Raw genomic sequence first — 20,858 nt, 5'->3', positions numbered from 1 at the left:
CAGACACACTATTGAGCAACCTTTAAGCAGTATTCAAACGGACATGTGAATCAGTACAATTAAAATCCCAATACATTACAGTCACCATGAGTTTGAACGGATTGTTCCCACTTTCTACAACATAAGTATCCTTACAATATTTTGATCATTCTAAACTGTTCTAAGCTCGAAACAAATTTGAAATGTTTTATATAATATTAATTTTGATCATACAAAGGTAAGAGTTTACTCAAACAGTTCAGTTTTCTGCCATTCTAATAAATATTACCAAATGATCATCAGGCTCCAAGGGGAAACTAAATGAATCAATGCACAATATCATTTTATACTAGCACCCAGGAGAGAAGCTGCACTGTTGCCTGCTCTTTACAGGTTATTTACAACTATCCAGATGGAATCTCTCTATGCAAAGAGATAGTTAGCTTATGCTGGGCATAAAAAAAATGTTGCCAAAGGGATTATCTTTGGGAACTGCTCTTTGGGGACTTTCTTTAGGGAATGGTATACTGCTGGTTGTAACAAAGCCAGTTTGATCTAGTGGTTAAGGGACCAGATAGGAAACCAGGAGATTCAAATTCTGGTGCCACTTTAATCATTTGACTTTGGACCAGGCACTATTTCTCACCTCATGGTACCAGGCTTGGTGAATTCCAGTCACAAACAATAGATAAAACATTCAATTGATCTGAAAAGCACACTTTACACCTGTGAGAAAAATGCTACTCCAGAACTTCATACTGAAATTGAGAGGGTAAGGGAAAGTGCAGAGATAAGGGACTGCAATCAATAGGAACTGCCTCTGAGAATCTGATGATTTTGAATGGATGGTGCTTGGATGCTATGGCAATGTAGGAATATGTGAGTATACTGTTCACCCTGTTACATAATACTCTGTTCCTGAGCCATTTGAAATTATTTATGACATGGAGCTGAATCACTCCAAATGTCTTGTGGGATTTCAGCGTTCATATTAAGTTTCTGATTCAGCAAATTTCAATACTATTGACCATAGAGTCCTTCTGAATTGTGTATCTGGATTAGACCTTGGGGAATACTGCTTTGCAATGGTTTTGCCTTTTAATTGGAAGATATAGAAAGATTGGTGCTAGTGAATTACCGTTCTGATCTGTAGTGCCCTCAAGGCTTTATCTTCCTCATTATACTATTCAATATTTGACATCACTGTGGTGGGTCATTTGGAGCTCTGGAGTGGAGTGCTATCAGTACACTGATAATACCTAGTTTTATTTTTTAGTTGCAAGGAAGCAATTAGTACTTCTAAGTGATGCTTAATTTTGATAATCAGTTGAACCAAGGAGAATAAGCTAAGACTAAATTTAGCCAATACAGGTAGTCCTCAACTTATGACCACAATTGAACCAAACATTTCAATTGCTAAGTGAACCATTTGTTAAGTGAATTTTGCTCCATTTTACAACCTTTCTTGCCACAATTGTTAAGTGAATAACTGCAGTTGTTAAGTTAGTATCATGGTTATTATGTGAATTGACACTGACTATGCTTGTCAGAAAGTCAGCAGTGTTGCTCAGGACACTGGAACGGTCATAAATATGAGTAAGTTACCAAGCATCTGAATTTTGATCAGATGACCAGGGGGATGCTACAATGGTTGCAAGTGTGAAAAATGGTTATAAGTCGCTTTTTTCAGTGTTGTTTATGTTTTACCATGTAGATACTTTACCTGTCTGAAAAATGTATTTAGACATATACAACCCTTTGGGATAAAGAAGGCATACACTGACATCACTGAATAGGTCACTATTTGGTTAGTGAGTACTGAGAATTGTAATCCCAATGAATTGAGAGAATGCTAGCTTAAAAAAGGCTACTGTGAGGTAGATAATAGTCTGCCATATTTTCAGTATAAAAAATAAATGTAAGCTAAGAAATTAAATCAAACAAAACAATTATAATTCCTTTAATTACTGCAACATCACCATCATATCATATTTGAAGAATCACAGCTTGCAGTAAATTAACTTGGGATCATCAAATTAATTTTCTTTTGGACATTTACTGTCATATACGAGGAATAAGAGATTTCATTATTATGAATCCCCATAGAGCTGTAAACCTCATTTTGTTTTACATTGAGGCAAAGAGTGTGACATCCAAAGTCAAACAGAGATGTTCAATGAGGAATAATTGATGAAAAAGTGCTTTCCCCATGGATATTAGAGTACACTTCTTTCCTCAGACTCAGACATTACCTTGCTCATGTACAGACTGATTTTTAAATCACCATGAAAGGTGAATTTGAAATAATTGTTAATTATGCCAGAATACAGTGAAATTGTCCTTAAATACACACATCAAGAGCAAAATTCCTTTGAGAGCACTGAATAGCAATATTTTGACAGTTTAATTGATTCACAGTTCTTTGTAGGTATCACTCCATTGGCAATTTTTACTTTAATTATTCACAAGGCAGCAATTGATTTAAAAAATTGGTAGTATATTTTCATGTTTTGGTATACTCTTAATTGCAGTTTTTAAATAATCATTTAACCTAGATATGAAACGGAATGAGGCAAAAATCTTACCTCTACAAGATGATTATTTTTCTTTTAAATACTGGCTAGCATAAATTCTAGGTTGCAGAATCTGGATTGGTCAAACTAAAAATAGAGGAGAAATTTAGCATTTTAAAATTTTCTTCTCTTCTTGTTCCAAGTACCCTCTTGAATAAAGAATATTTTTTTCTACAAAAAGCAAAGCCTGTCCATTTGGGAGCAGTGTTAGGCAGTTAGGAACTTTAGCAAACAAAGATTTAAAGCATTCACATGATTTCCTGGCTATAATATCTGGGTCCAAACCTTTCCTTTCTATTTCCTGAGTATTTCCTGCACAAATGTTTAAGGACAAATTAATTCAGATGTTACAAAGACAACATATAAGCAAACTAACATACTGTAAAGTCTGCCATGATAGAGATTTCTAATGAAACTTCTGCGGCACAATATCTCATCTTTTCTAGCTGTTGTAATATACTCAATATATCAGAAAAATTCAAAACCCAGATGTGAAAAGTGATGGTACAAGCAAAGACATTCTTACATCAACATAAGTTTCCATTTCCTTTCATATCCCATATTATGAGATATATTATATCAGAACCTTGTGTGTTCTCCATACAATTATTTCTGTTGTCAAAATTCTGCTTTGCATTTCAATCTTATTCTTCAGCAAATCAAACATTTAATAATAATAAGTCTTTATTGATTAGCCCTTGGGCCATATCAAAGTGCAAAGTTCCATCAACAAATTGTTACTAAAATTTGATAAGGCCAATTTAAAATGGAATTTGATAAAATACAATTTAAAACGGAATTAAAATAAAATACAATTTAAGATGAAATAGTAATAAAATACAATCTAAAATGAAATTCCCCTTCATGGATTACTGCCTTGTCATGGCAAAGGGGCTTGCGTAATTCAATGAAGCTATGAGCTATGCCGTGCAGGGCCACCCAAGACGGACAGGTCATAGCAGAAAGTTCTGACAAAACGTGATCCACTGGAGAAGGAAATGGCAACCCACTCCAGTATCTTTGCCATGAAAACCCTATGGACAGTACCAAAAGGCAAAATGATATGACGCTGGAAGATGAGCCCCTCAGGTCGGAAGGCATCCAATATGCTACTGGGGAAGAGCAGAGGGCTAGTACTAGTAGCGCCAGAAAGAATGAGGTGACTGGGTCAAAGCCGAAAGGACGCTCAGCTGTGGATGTGTCTGGTGGTGAAAGGAAAGTCCGATGCTGTAAAGATTTTTTCTCCATAAGAACCTGGAATGTAAGATCCATGAATCAAGGAAAGCTGGACGTGGTCAAACAAGAGATGACAAGACTGAACATCGACAGGTATCAGCGAACTAAAATGGACAGGAATGGGTGAATTTAATTCAGATGACCATCAGGTATACTACTGCAGTGAAAGTTGGACCGTAAGAAAGGCCAAGCGCCAAAGAATTGAGGCCTTTGAGCTATGGTGCTGGAGAAGACTCCGGCGAGTCCCTTGGACTGCAAGGCGATCAAACTGATCAGTGCTAGAGGAGATCAACCCTGACTGCTCTTTAGAAGGCCACATCCTGAAGTTGAAACTCAAATACTTTGGCCACCTAATGAGAAGGAAGGACTCACTGGAGAAGAGCCTAATGCTGGGAAAGATTGAGGGCAAGAGAAGAAGGGGACAACAGAGAATGAGGTGGCTGGATGGAGTCACTGAAGCAGTAGGTATGAGCTTAAATGGACTCCAGAAGATGGTAGAGGACAGGAAGGCCTGGAGGAACATTGTCCATAGGGTCGCGATGAGTCGGACATGACTTCGCAGCTAACAAAAATGAAATTGTAATAATGTACAATAATTTAATATATAGATAAAATATGATAACATTATATTTCGGAGTCGCCCTTGCAATCTACCCCAATCAGTCCCACATATGCAGATCTCAACCAGATCATTTTGTTTAAGTACTCTGTTACGTTAAATGTTATTTTCAAGTTCTGGCTGGACATAAGGTAAGTTATTTTGATATGGGGATCCCAATGGGTCATTTGTTTGGTATATAGACCAAGATACCTGTCTCTCACCCTCTTATACAGGCAACAGTCAAATAGGATGTGAGCCAGGTCCTCTTCTGCAAATGAAGAGACGCTCATTGTACGGTATAGCATGAAATCTCCCATATCTGACCATAGTGTCAAGCTGTTTGAATCTCGCTCTCATAAATATCTCCCTAAGATGTTTTGGGAGTTGTAACTTCAAATAACTGTCTACCTGAAAATTATGTTTGTATTTACTCAGCCATTTCAAGTTACCCACCTTACTAAGGATAGCTATATCAGTTTGTGCTTCTATATCCTTAATTCTTTGGGCAAGTCTTTTTTTGGATTGTTCTACTGTTACACGTCGCGATGGGTCGCAATGGGTCGGACACGACTTCGCAACTAACAACAACAACTGTTACACAAGAGACAGCAAGGCCACAGCTTCTTACAAAATTTGTTAGTTTGGTGATCCAGGAGATTTGTGATTGTAGTTTTATTTGCTCTAGTAGGCATAACTTGGGGAGTCTATCAGTCTCCATTTCATTAACTTTGCACCAGTAGTTATAACCTCTAATTTTAGATAATGCCTGAATTGTATGAATTCCCAATTCAGCTCTAACTGCTGCAGCAGATGTTCTTGGATCTACACCCAAAATACATCTCAAATGCTGGGACTGTGTTTGTTCTAGGACTGTGGTTGAGTAAAGACCCCAAATTTCTGCTCCATACAAGAGCATTGTGGTAACCTTAGCCTTATAAACCTTGATTAATGGGGCTAAGGACCCTGGGTAACTATAGTTCTTTAGTTTGAGCAATAAATTCAAACGGGCTTTTGCTCTAAATGTACTCCGTTGATGATGGCAGGCCCAAGATCCAGTCTTGGAAAAAGTTACGCCCAAATATACAAAGGTGTTAACCTGTTCAATTAGTTCACCATCTAATTGCCACTTATGTCTCTGATGGTTTCTTCCAAACCTCATTTTTTTATTTAGATTTGCTAATGATTAGGGATGAGCTTAAATGGACTCCAGAAGATGGTAGAGGACAGGAAGGCCTGGAGGAAAGTTGTCCATAGGGTCGCGATGGGTCGGACACGACTTCGCAACTAACAACAACAACAATGATTAGGGAGTTATCCTGGCAATAAGAGCTGAATCTTCTTAATAGCCTACGTAATCCTACTTGTATGATAATAAAATCATATCATCAGCATAAAGCAAGCTGTTACAGTAAATATTTAGGATCATCGGCATGTGTACCATGGTATCTTTCATTAACCCAGGCAAGTCATTGATGTATAAATTAAATAATAATGGGGCCAGGATACACCCTTGCCTTATCCCTTTATTTGTGTGAATCCTGTTAGTCAGGGCCCCATTAACCCCACACTGCATCCTCAAACAGGTACTTGTGTAAAGGGCTTTAATCAAAGCCAGGAGTCTGGGTTCTATTTTAAGAGATGTCAATTTACTCCATAGTATGTCTCTATTTACCATATCAAATGCTGCTGTAAGGTCTATGAAAGCAGCAAACCGGGGTCTCCTCTTATAGGCATATTTGGCAATTAGATGGTTCAAGACAAAGCAGTTACCAATAGTAGATCTGTTTTGTCTAAAACCTGCTTGTTCTTCTGTGAGGATGTTGTTTTCCTCTACCCAGATTTCAATTCTGCTCAAAAGGTACCTAGCATATATTTTTGCTATGATGTCAATCAGGCTGATGGGCCTATAATTACTAGGATCCTTTTTATTCCCTTTTTTATATATGGGGACAACTATTGCCATCTTCCACCCGTCTGGTATATGGTAGGTGTTATTTATGTTTGTAAAAGGACCTGCTAATACAGGGCCCCACCAATTGGGAAATTTCGTAAATAATTCTGCTGGTAAAAAATCCTCACCTGGGGCTTTATTGTTCTTTAAGCTTTTAATGATGGACTGTATCTCCTTTTCTGAGATTGGTGGCCGGGGGGGGGGGAGTTCTAGGGTTTACTAAATCACTGTTTAAAAATAATTTCTTTAGCGGTTTGGTGGGGGCAAAGAAGCACTGATAATAATTCTCCCAGTCTTCAGCAGAGATTGGTATGCTACAGAGTGCCAAAATAATACTGAGTTATGACTTCTGGCAGCCAACTCAAGTTCTGGCCAGATTGAAATGGCAAAACTTTTTTTCTTTAATGTTATAGTTTTTTTATATTCCCTTCTTGTGTGCAGCATCTTAGCTTGTATATGGGCAGTAGGATTCCTCTGGGCAAGCCTCATGGCTGCCTTCAATTTCTTTTTCAGTTGCTGGCAATCAGGATCAAACCAGTGAGGTCTACCCACTCGGGCTCTTTTTGTAGCAGGTTTAGCTGTTAGGTGTTTCTTCAGTATGTTACAAAGATTGGAGAATGCATTGAAGGCTGACATCCAGTCAGTAGTAGATGACTGGATTTTTCTAGCCCACTTAGTAGCATTCTCTGTTTTAAGGCATTCTAATATTGCCTTAGTATCAACTTTGGCCCAAATTAACCTTTTATTTTGGGTCACCTCTACCTTTTTGGTGAGCCATCTGTCAGCCATGTTATATTGTCTTAAATCTAAGCGGTCTTCCTCTTGTGCAAAGAAGGCTGCTGCTGGGCTCCAAGAATGGGAGCCACTCTCCGAGAGGGAGGAAGACAGCTCTACACGCTGTTTGTCTTCCAGTTCGGTTTGTAAGTCCCATTCCAATGAGTCACATAAATTAAATTTATCTGATAAGGTGCCTGCGAATGAGTTACTTACTGGAACAGATGGTCTGTTTGCAATATAATCTTCCATTTTCTGCTGCTTCAAAGGCTTGGATAAACTCTCTGCTGCAGAGTGCTGTCTCTTCCTCCTTTTCCCCATTCAAGTTTGTTAAAACAGGTTTAAAAATGTTTAAAACTAGGTTTAAAAAGGTTAAAATGGGTTTAAAATGGGTTTAAAAGGTTAAAAAGGGATAGGTTAAAAATACAATATTAAAAAGTTAAAATAAAAATAAAGTAAAATAAAACTTTTACTTTTGGAGGAGCTCTTTACAGCCTTTGCTGCCTGTCCACCATCTTGGCTTCTCCTCCCCCTCAATCCACTTCCATCCCATTTAATAACGTATTGGTTACAGCCCTTCTAAGACATTGTAAATATATAGCCTTAACCCTAGACTTAACTGCATTGTAAATAAAACCACTGAGATTTTACTCTGAGATAGGGTGAGTTAATACATAAGAATGGATATGTTAGAATTCGCACACCATACAAAGCCAGGAGATCTCAAATTCGAAGTCAAAAGCAACTTCGAAAGGGGTGGTATTTGTTTTAAAGCTGATCAGAATTGTACAAACAAAGCAGGAGCTCTGTTAAAAGTCACTTGTGCTTTGTCTGAACAAACACAGGCTTGCTTAGGCTGGATGGTGAGGAGAGGGAATTTTGAAATGTAGCTAATCCATGAATCTAGCCATCTGTAAAACTCATCCTGCAAATCACAACACTTTTATTTTTATTTATTTAATTTACTATTTATTTTTTATAATTTACTATTTTTATTTGCTTTTATTACTTTATAAATAACTGAAGGCAGAAAACATACATAATACTCCTTCCTTTCTTATTTTGCCCACAACAACCACCCTGTTAAGTTAGTTAAGCTGAGAGAGAGTAACTAGCCCAAAATCATTCAGCCGGATTTTTATACCTAAGGTAGAAAAGTAAAGCTCAGTAGCTGGTTGCTAGGTCAGCACTTTAACCATTATCCCAAACTAAATGGAGAGGGCATAAGTCCATTTCTCATTTAGGTAGCTGGGATTAAAAATTGAGATTCATTCTCATAAAAAATTATGTGAACCCAATCAACTGTTGCTTATTCAATGAAGTATACAGGTGGCCCTAGCTTATAGTACACTTGTTCAGAAACTGTTCAAAGATATAACAGGGGTACTTACTAAGGCCACCGTAGTTACAACCATTGTAGTGTCCCATATAGTCACATTATTTATTTATTTATTTATAATGAGACTTGTATGCCGCCCTATCTCCTGAAGGACTCAGAGCAGCTAACAATAAAATACAAATAAATACAAATATTAAAAAAGAATTAAATTGTGTCAAAGTCCCACTAAAACCAATAAAAACATTTAAAATCATAATTAAAACCCCCATTATCATCAGTCCAGAGCCGCCGAAAACAGCGCCGATCAGCTGTTTTGGCGGCTCGGAAGCCCCCTCCTCTGGAGAAGAGGAGGGGGTGAGCGCCCAGGTAGGGGTAGAGCTCTCCGGGGCCGCCAGAGCTAATAGTTTTGGCGGCTGAAGGATTGAGCCCCCCCGAAGCCTGGGTATGCTCCGGACTGCGGGGTGCCTCTGCTCCGGGTTTTTTGGAGCAGAGCAGGGCGTCAGCAACCATCCCTGCCAGCAAGAGAGAACCTTTGAGAACCGGGATGCAGGCAGAGCGACACAGGAGATCTAGGTGAAAGGGAATTTATGATCTTTAACTCAATGGACTTTGCGGAGTTTGAAAGTGAAAGTGCGTAGCAGGCAATAGTGGGTGAAAATGGCTACCAAATCCTCTAAAGCTCTTAGAAGCGCGGGGGCTTCTCCGGTGCAGCAGTTTTCGTTACAAGCTTTATTGCCCCCTCCTCCTGCATCTGTACCTGTACTTGCATCAACTTTTACAGTTAAAGACTTACAGAATGTGTTGCAAGAGGCTATGGAAAAGCAATCGCAACAATTAGTTGAGCTTATGGATAAAAGGCTAACAGAAATAAGGGCAGACATCTTATCTGCATTTGAAGGCATGGCTATATGTATTGAGCGTTTGGACGAAAGAGTGGAAGATCTCAGCCAAAATAATATCAGATTAGATGTAAAAATGACAGAAACTGAAAATGTGGTGGAGAAAATTGATAGTGATTTGACCTTGGTACAGTATCATGAGATGGAGTTTGCTGTGAGAATTAGAGGCTTAAAAGAGGATCCTAAAGAAAATTTGAAGAAAATAGTTTCTGAGGCTCTGGAAGGGGTGCTGGGGCGACCAGCAGATGAAATTATGGAAGATATAGACAAAATTTTCCGTGTTAATTCGTGGATTGCAAGACAAAGGAAATTACCCAGAGATCTGGTGGCTTACTTTACATCAGTCCATGTTGGCCTGTTGGAAAAGATATGTCTTAAGGTCATGGCGAAAGGACCGAAGGTCTGGGGCCATTATTGCCTTTTGAAACTCAATGCTGGCTTCTTACAGTCAATAGGGAAGCTGGCAAGAGAGCCAAATGGTGATCATATGATTGTGGGACTTGTAATTACAAGGGATTTGCCTAATGATAGCAATTGTGATAGCTGGAACTGCCATCCTATATCACCACAGTTGCATTACATTGTACCTTACAGTTGCATTGCTTAGTGATAGAGTTCTTGGATTAAGTACTGTTAATAAGTGTAGAAGTAACTAATCCAACAATGATTTAGCAAAATGAATGAGTTCAGCAAGTAGTTCAGCTACTTCCTGTAGATTTTTAAAAATATGATAAAATAGCATTAACAATGATAACTTATTTTCATGGATCTCTGGATACATGAATGTAACCATAAATCAACAGACACTATATACCTTAAGGTGATACGGGAGACAGAAAATCTATTAGATTAGAAGAATAGATAGTTGGAAAGAACATTAAAAAAACAAAGTAAAAATCTGCATCACTCAGAATGCTGAATATTTGACGAATGTCTGCTTACATAAAAATTTGATTTGAATATGTGGAAAAAGCATTAAGTACACAACAAAGGAATTAAAATAAATCGAAAAGTATGATTGAATAGATTGTGAGGAAAGACAAAAAACTAGTGAAACAAAAAGAGGTAATAAGATTCTGAATATGGAGAGTTTTCTTTTTGAGAGTGGTAGAAATAGAACCTGGGAAAATAACTGTGGAATAAAAAGTAAGAAGTGGAAAAATGACTCTGAAAATAGAAGAACTGTAGGAAAAGAAAGTACTAGTCTTTTATTGAAAGGTAGTAGAAACAGTAACAGGTATGGTACCAGAATGAATAAAAGATGGGTATAAGGAAATGTGGAAGCTCCTTGCTACTGAGTTAAAAGAATTGTAAGGTAAAGGTAAAGGTTCCCCCGCACATGCGTGCTAGTCGTTTCCGACTCTAGGGGCCAGTGATCATCTCCGTTTCAAAGCCGAAGAGCCAGCGCTTGTCCGAGGACGTCTCCGTGGTCATGTGGCCGGCATGACTAGACGCCAAAGGCGCACGGAACGCTGTTACCTTCCCACCGTAGTGGTCCCTATTTTTCTACTTGCATTTTTACGTGCTTTCGAACTGCTAGGTTGGCAGAAGCTGGGAAGAGTAACAGGCGCTCACTCTGTTACGTGGCACTCGGGATTCAACCCGCCAAACTGCCGACCTTCTGATCGACAAGCTCAGTGTCCTAACCCACTGGGCCACCGCGTCCCTTCAAAAGAATTGTAGTATGATATAAATCTGTGGAATTATACTAATGGGAAGTTGTGGAATGATAAAATGAAAGAAACCATGGATAAGGAAAAATATTCTCAACTGCTACAAAAATAAAAATGATAGAAAAATGCTATAACTGCATACCTGGAGAATAATATTGTTACACAATAGTGTTATTTTTAAAGAATATAACTAAATCAAATTTTATTAACTGTTGATATATAAGAAAAATTATGGTGAAAATTATATTTTTCACACTTTCATACTCACAAATTTATGTATATATGTATGCATGTACGTAAGTATGTATTCATTCCATTTGTATGCCGCCTAAGTATCAATGCCTCTATATTCAAAACTGTGATCTCAAAAATTGATGTGTAAACATTCCAAAGTAAAAACCCTTCATCTTCAAATAAAAATATATTATTTTTAAAAGGATCACTAGTTAAACAGAAACATGAGAGACTTATATTCATTTTAACTTATTTAAGAAATAATGTAAGAGTAACTGATGCATAAAAGAATAGCAATATTCCAAACTCCTATGACTTAAATTGGCTTAGCAAGAAATGAAATAGCAATATATGGAAATCCAGCAAGAAAATTGTATCTGATTACACACATTTTCTAGGGTAATGGGAATCTGTTTGCTCTGCTCAATCTGTCAGTGATCCCTTCTGCTTACTTTTATTGCTTACAGATATTCATCAGCAAGGTGACAATAACAAGAGCAGAAAAAACAACTGGGGGAAACTTACCAATAGCTGATTGACCCTTGTAACCAGAAAATGTCTTATTTGGGTTAATTACTCCAGCCCTATTAGAATATCCTTTGGTTATGTTACAAGAAATCTAAGGAAGTTTTGATTTTTGAACTTTGATTCCAGTCAAACTTTTAATCTGATTGTTGCACAGCTAATTTGACACATGGGAAGAATGCATTAATAGCTCTAGAGACTAAAATCAGAATCAGAAATGGTGTGCATATTCCAGACATAATTCTAACTTTCCTCTTTCAAATATAGTTTATTTGTTATGGAGTAAGGATTTCTAATCAATGTTGCATCATTGTTGAACTTCTATTACATAAGCAACATAAAGTTAAAAAGAATTATAAATAAAAAGTTAATAATGGCTTATGATGAAACATCCGTTAGGTTGAATTTTGACATAGGTTTCTTACATTTAATAATGTTTACACAGTACTTCCTTGAACTCACTTGGATTGTCAAATTTGATACATCTTTTTTTCTTCCATTGTGTTTAAATATTATGTAATCGCCATTCTAAGATAAACTGTCCCACAAAGAGGAAAGAGTTCTCATATCGAATGGAAAATTACAAAATGTTCTTTAGGCACTAGAAAGGACATAATGCAATTTTTACATTCATTTACTTAATAGTACATCATGCTATATTGTATAAGTCATTAACAGAACACCTTATTTTTTTCTAGATATTTTAGACTATCACCATCAATCCCAAACAGGGTAGCCAACTAATAGCATAGGATTGTGGAAGTTGTAGTAAAAAAAATTACAAAGCTGCCTAACTCTTACATTAGGCTTACTTTCCAGATGATTTGCATTACAGCATATTATGCATCTTAAACATAACGTACACATATTAGTTTGCATTAGTAATTATCTGCATTTGTTTAATATGGCAAACATGTAACAATGTTAACATTACTATGTGACTAGGAGAAAATCATTAAGGTTATTTTTGTAAATAGCTGCATTTAAGGATATGTACAAACCAATACAAGTGTCAGGTACATTTATGTTATTTGAGTTCTTTCAAATGATAACTCTGAACAGCCAGAGCCTTCAAGGCAAATAGTGACAGATACTGACAGCTGTAATGTAGCAACGTTTGGAAGACTACAAGTTCTTTCTCTGTAGTTGAACATCTTCCTTTGTATATGCTTGCCAGCTTTAGTATTTATCTGATTCTACATCACTAAACACACTGAGGTGTGTTTTCTAAGGTATTTTCTGAGCAAGTGTATTAATTTATATTGTATGGGTAAAGTTTGTTTCCTAGGTTTATAAAAATGACATAATAATAACAATAACAACAATAATGTTTTTCCTTCCAACATTTCTAAAGATAATTGGGAGAAGGCTAAAAATTGTAACAAATAGCATCTTAACATTCACAAACTCTATTACCCAGTTTGCTACTTGGCTCAGAGCAACATCTTATGTACATTTGAAATGCAGCATCTGAACAGAATGCCTACATTTCTAAGAAAGAGAATCAATAGACGTGTACAACTAACAAGGTTTAAATGTGATTGTTTATAGATTACCATAGTGTGTGGATATAATCCGCATAATTAACTGATGGTTTATTCTGTTGCATAAAATCAGACAAGTTAGTAGTTTAGTTAATATGCTGAGTGAATACATCCAGATAGCAATATATTTTTTCATGTGAAGAACTGAGATAAAGCATCTCAGGTTTTTTTTATAAGAGTATTGTCAGATAAAGGTAAAGGTAAAGGTAAAGGTTCCCCCGCACATGCGTGCTAGTCATTTCCAACTCTAGGGGCCGGTGCTCATCTCCATTTCAAAGCCGAAGAGCCAGCGCTTATCCGAGGACGTCTCCTTGGTCATGTGGCTGGCATGACTAGATGCCAAAGGCGCACGGAACGCTGTTACCTTCCCACCATAGTGGTCCCTATTTTTCTACTTTTCTACTTTAAAAAAAATAGGATTGTCAGATAGGCTACATTATATATCTCAACACTATATTTCACTCTAATCATTTATAGAATTTACTTTTTGTTTGTTAGGCATTATGTGTTCCTAAGAACTTAAAAGGGGGACAGTAGTTCTCTTCTCATAACATATCAATAACTACATTTTAGCCTGATACATAGCTTGAGCCCAGTTCATGTAATTAATTTATAATTCAGAGTGTTAATGTAAACCCCAAAGTGTACTGCAAACAACTGTTATGTAAACTGTAACATAACATAGCATGTGTCCTTGTTGTTTACAATATAAAGAAAGCACTCCAGTGAATAGTTTAAAAAAAACTATTGATCTGCACACATATGTACAGATTTATTGGCCAGACAGGTAACAAAGCAGAACAAGTGTTAGCAAATGTAAACACTTGAGCAATACATAATTCACAAAAGCAATACAAGATGATGTTCACTTCAGCAGTTGCCATTGCTCCACAGAAGACCAGTGATTGCCATGTTAATGAACAACAAAATTAGCCTGTGGGCTACAACTGTTCAGAGCTATCATTCAGCAACTTTTGTGGATCACAAATTTTTCTTGCTCTGAATAGGCCTTGCTTTCATGTATTCAATTATAATTGTACGTACATGATGACAATGAATCATAGAGAGGGAGGGATATGACATCATCTTTCTCCAGTCTACAACACAGTCCTTTCAGCAGTTCCAAGAATGCTCCAGACCCATTTCCAACACTCAGGTGACCTTGAAGACACAGATAAAATTCCAAGTGGTCTCAACGATGTTCTAAAAATGCAAATGATCAGCTGGATGCAAGAAATACCACCATCCAATCAGAGCTGAAGAAGCTTCTTGGATAAGAAGCAAATGTCTTCCAAGAAAAACAAGAAAATCCAGTTGCCTCTTGAAAAAGCACCTTTGGGACAACCATGGCCTAGATGATTGAGAATCTCCATACTGAATCATAAACTAATCTATTTTGGCTGTGTTGCACAAATATGACTGCATTTAGTGAACTCAGGAAATTGGGTTAATTCCATTATTAAATTAGCCATGAGTAAGCATGTTGTACAAAGATAGCCTATAGATTTAAACTCAATGAGTTCATTATTCTGGTGAGCAATAGTGACTTGCCCACAGGCATTCAGGATGGAATTATAACTGAAGTTTCACAGGGCCAAATCTGACAATCAAACTGTTTGAAAGCTGTTCTTCTTTTGCATCTCAACAATAGCAATGGTCCCTTTGAGGTTTATTAGCTCTATTTCTTCACAGTTCCTTAACGATGGAACATTCTTTATAGATTTTCCAGTCTATTAATTTTGAAACAGTCATGGCTCGAGAGTAGAATGTAGTATAGAAACAAATGGTATGGGATCCCTTTATTCATGTTTTCTCAAAGTCTTCTATATTTATATATTGTGTTATTTTCATCTGACCCTTCTAAGGAGTTTAGGGTTATCCTGAAAAATATTTTAACAAAGGTAGGAGTTTTGAACTATTCACTGATAAGTTCTATAGCTAAGTAGAAAATTGAACCTCTGTTTCCTCACTTTTTCAACCTCACGTTACAAAAGCTCTAGGGATATTTGTAGATTTTTGAAAACAAATTTTAAACATTTGAAAGTGAAGAACTTTACATGCTGGATATTATTGTTTCAGATAAAGCTCTGGCAGCACTGTGGTAGAATGTATATATGATGTGTATCATTATTAATAGAACTATATACAGCCATTTGGATTTTCAGGGAAAAGAGGGATTTGAGTGTGAAAAGAAGTCCATATTAGCCTGTGTGTAGATTAAGGGGTTTCCATAGGTGCTAAGACTGTCATACATAGGTATCTGCCGAGATGAATGATGTCTTCATGCAGATACTGTGGCTTACATATCTACATATTCATGTCAGAAGAATGTAAAGCTGCCAATATACATGAGGAAACATTACAGAGGATACCATGTGGATGTCATTGTGGTTTGTTAAAGTTGCTCCTGGTGCCTCAAATCTCTCAAGCATTGTACAGCCTTAACAACTGATTTGGTATAAAAATATCTACAAGAACATCCATATTAATCTGAATTCATTTTGATTGGGCAAGGAAAGGCCACTTTGTTTGCATAACCTACATACCAATGATTTATTTAGTTAAGCTCTATAATTATGTAGTTGTCTGAGTTGGTATGGCATACTGAATTGAAAACTAATTATTCTGGATACATTCATACATGGCTAAAACCTGATTTGTTTTCTTGTGATTTAATATGTTATACAAACCTATCCTTTCTCTTCCGAAATCCCTTTGACTTTTTCAAGGTCTGGTCGTGGCACTGCAAATTGCCTTTAGTTTATATCTAGAATGACTAGGTAAAGAACAAAACTTAGCTTCTGCATTTTTATAACAATATACAGTATTAGAAGGAATCTCCATCCATGTACTTTTAGCAAATTAATCTTTAAAAAATTAATTGCTTTTAAATTAAGTGCAGTTACTAAAGACAGTATAACAAGAGCACATGTTGACATGTGTGATGTGTTATCATGTACTTCTGACAAAAATATGCAGCCTTTGGTCTGTTTTCTGATTATTAGTAAGAGATAAACCTCCTTTTCGCATTTTCATGTAAAAGCATGCTTGGAGTAAAATGATGGATTTTATATGGAAGGAGTTGTTAACTTGGTTATGGATTTATCACAAATTATTTCTCAAATATGTGGACAGAGTCTCGGTCTTAAATTTTGGTAAATTTTAGTAAAAGTTACTAAACCATAGTCTATCTAATCATAATTTATTGAATAAATCACAATTTATGGCATAATGATAGTTTATAATAAATATTATAACAAATATTATGCAATAAAGTACTCCCTGGAACTATAATAGCCTGTAAAGCAAACAAACCAAAGTCTAATAGTCATATCATAATTTGTCTAATGTATGAACTACTGTATCTGGTTTGATTGCCTAAAATTCTAGGTCTGACTTCAGTTACTGTAACACTGCAATCTGAAAACTCTTTGGACTCAAAAACAAACAAGCAGGTTTCACAGACTCTCACAAAATCAAGTTTGTCCTTATCCTGCTAAGTCTATGCTTGCATATGGTACTTATCTGCTAAACTAAAACCAAACGAACCATTATGTCTTAGTGTGCTGTGTGTACCGAACTCACATAAATTTGGTTGATTTGGTTTTGCAGGGGGTGAAAAGCCATGCAGCTATTGCAACTTGTTAACTAGTTTAGCATATTGACTTTTACAGTTTGGAGCTAGCATAATGCATTCAGACTTTCAAATGAGTCCCAAAGATTAGGAAGCATTCCAAGCAGGCTGGGATCTCCTTGGGAACCCTGCTTTAGTCCTCATATTGGGGCAGCACCCTACAGTTTACGTTATTGTTACACAAAGCACTATTTAGAGACGTGTGCGGGGAGAAAAGAAGAAGTGAGTTGTGCCTTTTCTCATTGCCCTTCACTCGCGAATAATCTTACAGAGCCTTCAAACGAAGCTGCTGCAGACGAAGTAGGAGAAGAAAGAAGTACAGGATTTCACGCATACCTTTCCTCAGGAGTTAAAACCTGCCTTCTTTGGGAAAGCAAATTGGGGGGAGGGCGGGAAACCGCTCGGCGTCCTGGCTGTCCTCGTCGTTTAGAATAGCTTCGATTAAGCAGGGCTTTAAGTAGAAGCCATAAAGAGACGCACTGCCAACGATGAAGTAAATCAAAAAGCTTAAAGACCGCGTCAGTAGGCGTGGCACGACGGCACGTGGACTGGCGAGAGCTGAGGCGGCGGCAGCGGCCTTGTTGCTGTTTCTTAATCTAGGAAGAGGCAGCGAGTGCCCTTGGCAGGAGGCGACGGCGAGCGCGCATCCGCCAAGGTACTGTAAAAGCCTTGCTGGGGCTTGGGGTATAACTTCTAGTTGCATTATTTTTTGTATTTCTTCATCCCACCGCATAGTTAATTAATTGTATAGGAAATAAATAAGAAAACAAAGAAAAAGTGAGACCGATAGAAGGATGCTATTCAGCTTTCGTTGTGGCTCCTGCTGCTTCTCTTGGCATGAAATTCCACCCCCTGAGCACTTTATTTTTCAGAGTGAAATGAGGTTTATTCGTCTCCTCCCTCACTTACTTTGTCTAGAAACTCCACTGTGTCCTGTAAGGGGAGGGTGTAGATCGACAGGGAATAAAAATGGTCCTGTTCCCACTCCGCTGGACGAGTAACATGCTGGCTGGCCGTTTTGAGTTCCAAAAAGCTGGCATTCATTTTGTAAAGAGCAGCAAGGAAGCGCAAGCAAACAAATCGGGGTGGTGGTGGTGCTTTAAACTGAAGGTCGGAGATTGAGTAGGATTATTCCGATATTGATAGGTCTCCTTTCTGCAGCAGCAGAACAAGAATAAAGTTTATAACGGGCGGCAGATGAACATCCGGCTTTTGAGTCGCGTGGGTTGCTCAGCGTTTCTTAGCGGTTCCCGTTTCGGTTGTCTGTTTCGAGAGCACAGACCTGATGCAAACAAAGTTGCTGCTGGAGTGCCCTGTCCTAACTATATCCTGCCCTTCACGCAATTCAGGTGTAAGGCTGTTTAAAGTTTGGTATCGACTTAAGAGCCCGAAGCTCGGGGTGACACCCGAAGTTGGTTGCTTTTCCTCTTCTACTCTGTCTCTTCTGGGTATACCCAGATGTATATCTGCAAGCGGCATAGATGCTTATGTGGCATGAAGAGCTAGCAGTCATCGAGATGATGGAGTGAAGCTGGGGAAATTGGACCTGAGGCTCAAAACGGCAGTCGTCATTTTGAACTGTCGCTAGTATCCTCTGAAGGCGGGGTTGATTGGACATGGGGTGACTTTTAGCAGCTTTGCAGGAAAGTTAAACGTTTCTCCAGCAGGGCAAAGAGAGCAGCCATCATAGTAAATAGATATCTGGATAAAACTGATGCTATGGTTGCAGGACGGGCTGGACCGGAATTTAAAGTTATGTGCTCTTATAGCAAGCAATTGAGATTGATTGCCTTTATAGTAAAACTCTTAAGTGAAAAATGCAGTTGGTAGATTTTTAAACTCCACTAATTTCTTTTTTTCTTTAAAAAAAGCTTGTATAATAAATGCCTCTTCCTTCTCTGTGTGTTACTGTGGAAGCCTTAGGACATAAATGAAAAATATGGCTAGGCAGTTTATCAGAAGGGAAGTTTTAAGTGGAGCTTTAAGCAGGATTAAATGGGATGTGTAACTGCTGTAAAGTACTGATGAAGCAATAAAATAGCCCAAAAAAGGGGAAATAATTGTAAGAAGAAAATAAAAGCTTTACAAGGATTATGGTGATGAACTTATAACAGATGATACGATGTAGTAATTATTTTCTTATTTACATCATTAGCAATAATAATTTAACATTAATGCCTTGGTATTTTATTCTTATTTGCAGACAATGGCACATCTAAGACAGGGAGTAATTTAATAAACTAAAGTCATGAATAGAAAACACTAAACTATGCTCAGAAATCTGACAATATAAAGTGTAGAACAATACAACCCCATTTGCTTTTATTATCTGTTATAATTCTGTTTATCATCACTTGCATAAAGGCATAGCAAAATTGTATAGTAAACCCATTTCTGTGGGTTAAAGAACCGTCACTATGAACAAATTTGTTTGACTGTTACAGGGCCCCTTTTGGGGACTCAGGCAAAAATCTTTCAAATTAGCTTGAACTTTTTATGGAACAAAATTGAACTAGAATACAAAATTGTTCTCCTCTGAAGCAGCAACATTTCACAACCTGGCCTTTCATTTGTTTACATTCCAAACAAAATGGGCCTTTTTCACCAGAGTTTGTCTTTAACATAATCATCTACCTATTGGAGACTGCTACGTAACTGAGCTAAATTCTGTGAGGTCCAGCAGTACTAAAAATATGTTTCTAAACACTGAATTGTCTGATGAAATCAAGAAAAGGAGATAACGTATTTTTATAGATAACAAAAGAAAGCTCATAATTGCAAGTCAAACATTTTCTCTCACCTAATACACATGGAATTAAGTACTGTACATGTTGTTGCTCTTGATTTTTTTTATAAGTTTATAACAAGAACTTTCTTGGGCAGTGTTTCTCCAGACATAGAATACTTGGTACTCTCCAGAAGGCAGAAATTCCCAGTTCCCATAAATCTCAGCTACTGTAACTTATAATACAAAATTAATACCACTTAGTTGTCCTGAAACAGAATTTTGCTCCAGAAAAACCAAAGTCTCCTTAACTACTGTATGGTATTCCTCCCAAACTGAGAGAATAATCTTGCAGAATAATAGTTGCAGTTGGGAAAAAAGCAGATGTGATATAATAGGGCTTGGAAAGAAGAATCATCCTGCAATGATACTCAAGATTTCCTTTGTTCAAATGCTTGTAGGGAAGTCTAGTATAATATAGTGATTAATATTGGATGTTTTGGACTGGCATTGGGGAGACAGCGATTCTGATCCACCTTAGCCTAGATATCCCTTGGGTGACTTTGGACCACATGAGTTGTCTAGAACCCTGAAATGTATCAAGTGTAAAAGTGGGCACAATCCTATCAATTTCCAATCTAATCAGACCAGTGACTATCCTGTATAAGTAGTCCTTGAGTTATGACTATAATGGAGTTTGCTCATTAAGTGAGATGGCCTTGCTTAAGGACTCCCACCCTTTGCTCTCTCTGATGTGGCTGTTAAACAAACCCAAAGGTTGTTAAGTAGAGCATAGATTGTCTAGGAAAGTGGGTGGCCGTTCCCACCCACTGAGACACCTCATTCTCTTCTGCTTGCCCCTCAGGATCTTGCAGTTCTTCAGCTTACTTTCCATCCAGAGACCTAGGGGAGAGCAGGCCGGCTGGAGTTTGCAAGCTTTAAATGGCAAAGGGAAATCAGCTTGCAAGCTTCCACTGAGCAAGGGAAGATCAGGCCAGCTGGAATTTGCAACTTCCAATGAGCAAGAAGAGATCATGCTGGCTGGAGTTTCCACTATGGCAAATTCATGTTATTCTGCGATATTGTAAAGCAATGATCACCAACCTTTCCATCTTTGTGGACTGGGGGGGGGGGGAGGGAAAGGGAATGGTTACGCACGAGCAGCTCCATT

The 20,858-nt window shown here is 37.5% G+C and overlaps 1 long non-coding RNA gene across 1 annotated transcript in view; it reads right to left on the bottom strand.

Moving 5' to 3' along the window:
- LOC308676924 overlaps positions 1 to 17,442 on the bottom strand; it is a 56,251-nt gene extending 38,809 nt beyond the window's left edge. The window contains exon 1 of the long non-coding RNA XR_014028382.1: positions 17,299 to 17,442. This is a non-coding gene — a long non-coding RNA (uncharacterized lncRNA). The remainder of the gene's footprint in view (positions 1 to 17,298) is intronic.
- Positions 17,443 to 20,858: the final 3,416 nt, after the last annotated feature.

The sequence above is a fragment of the Vipera berus genome (assembly GCF_964194415.1).
Source record: "Vipera berus genome assembly, chromosome: Z".
Taxonomy (NCBI): Eukaryota; Metazoa; Chordata; class Lepidosauria; order Squamata; family Viperidae; genus Vipera; species Vipera berus.
The sequence above is the reverse complement of the archived record's forward strand: the minus strand, read 5'-3'. Positions and strand labels throughout refer to the sequence as shown.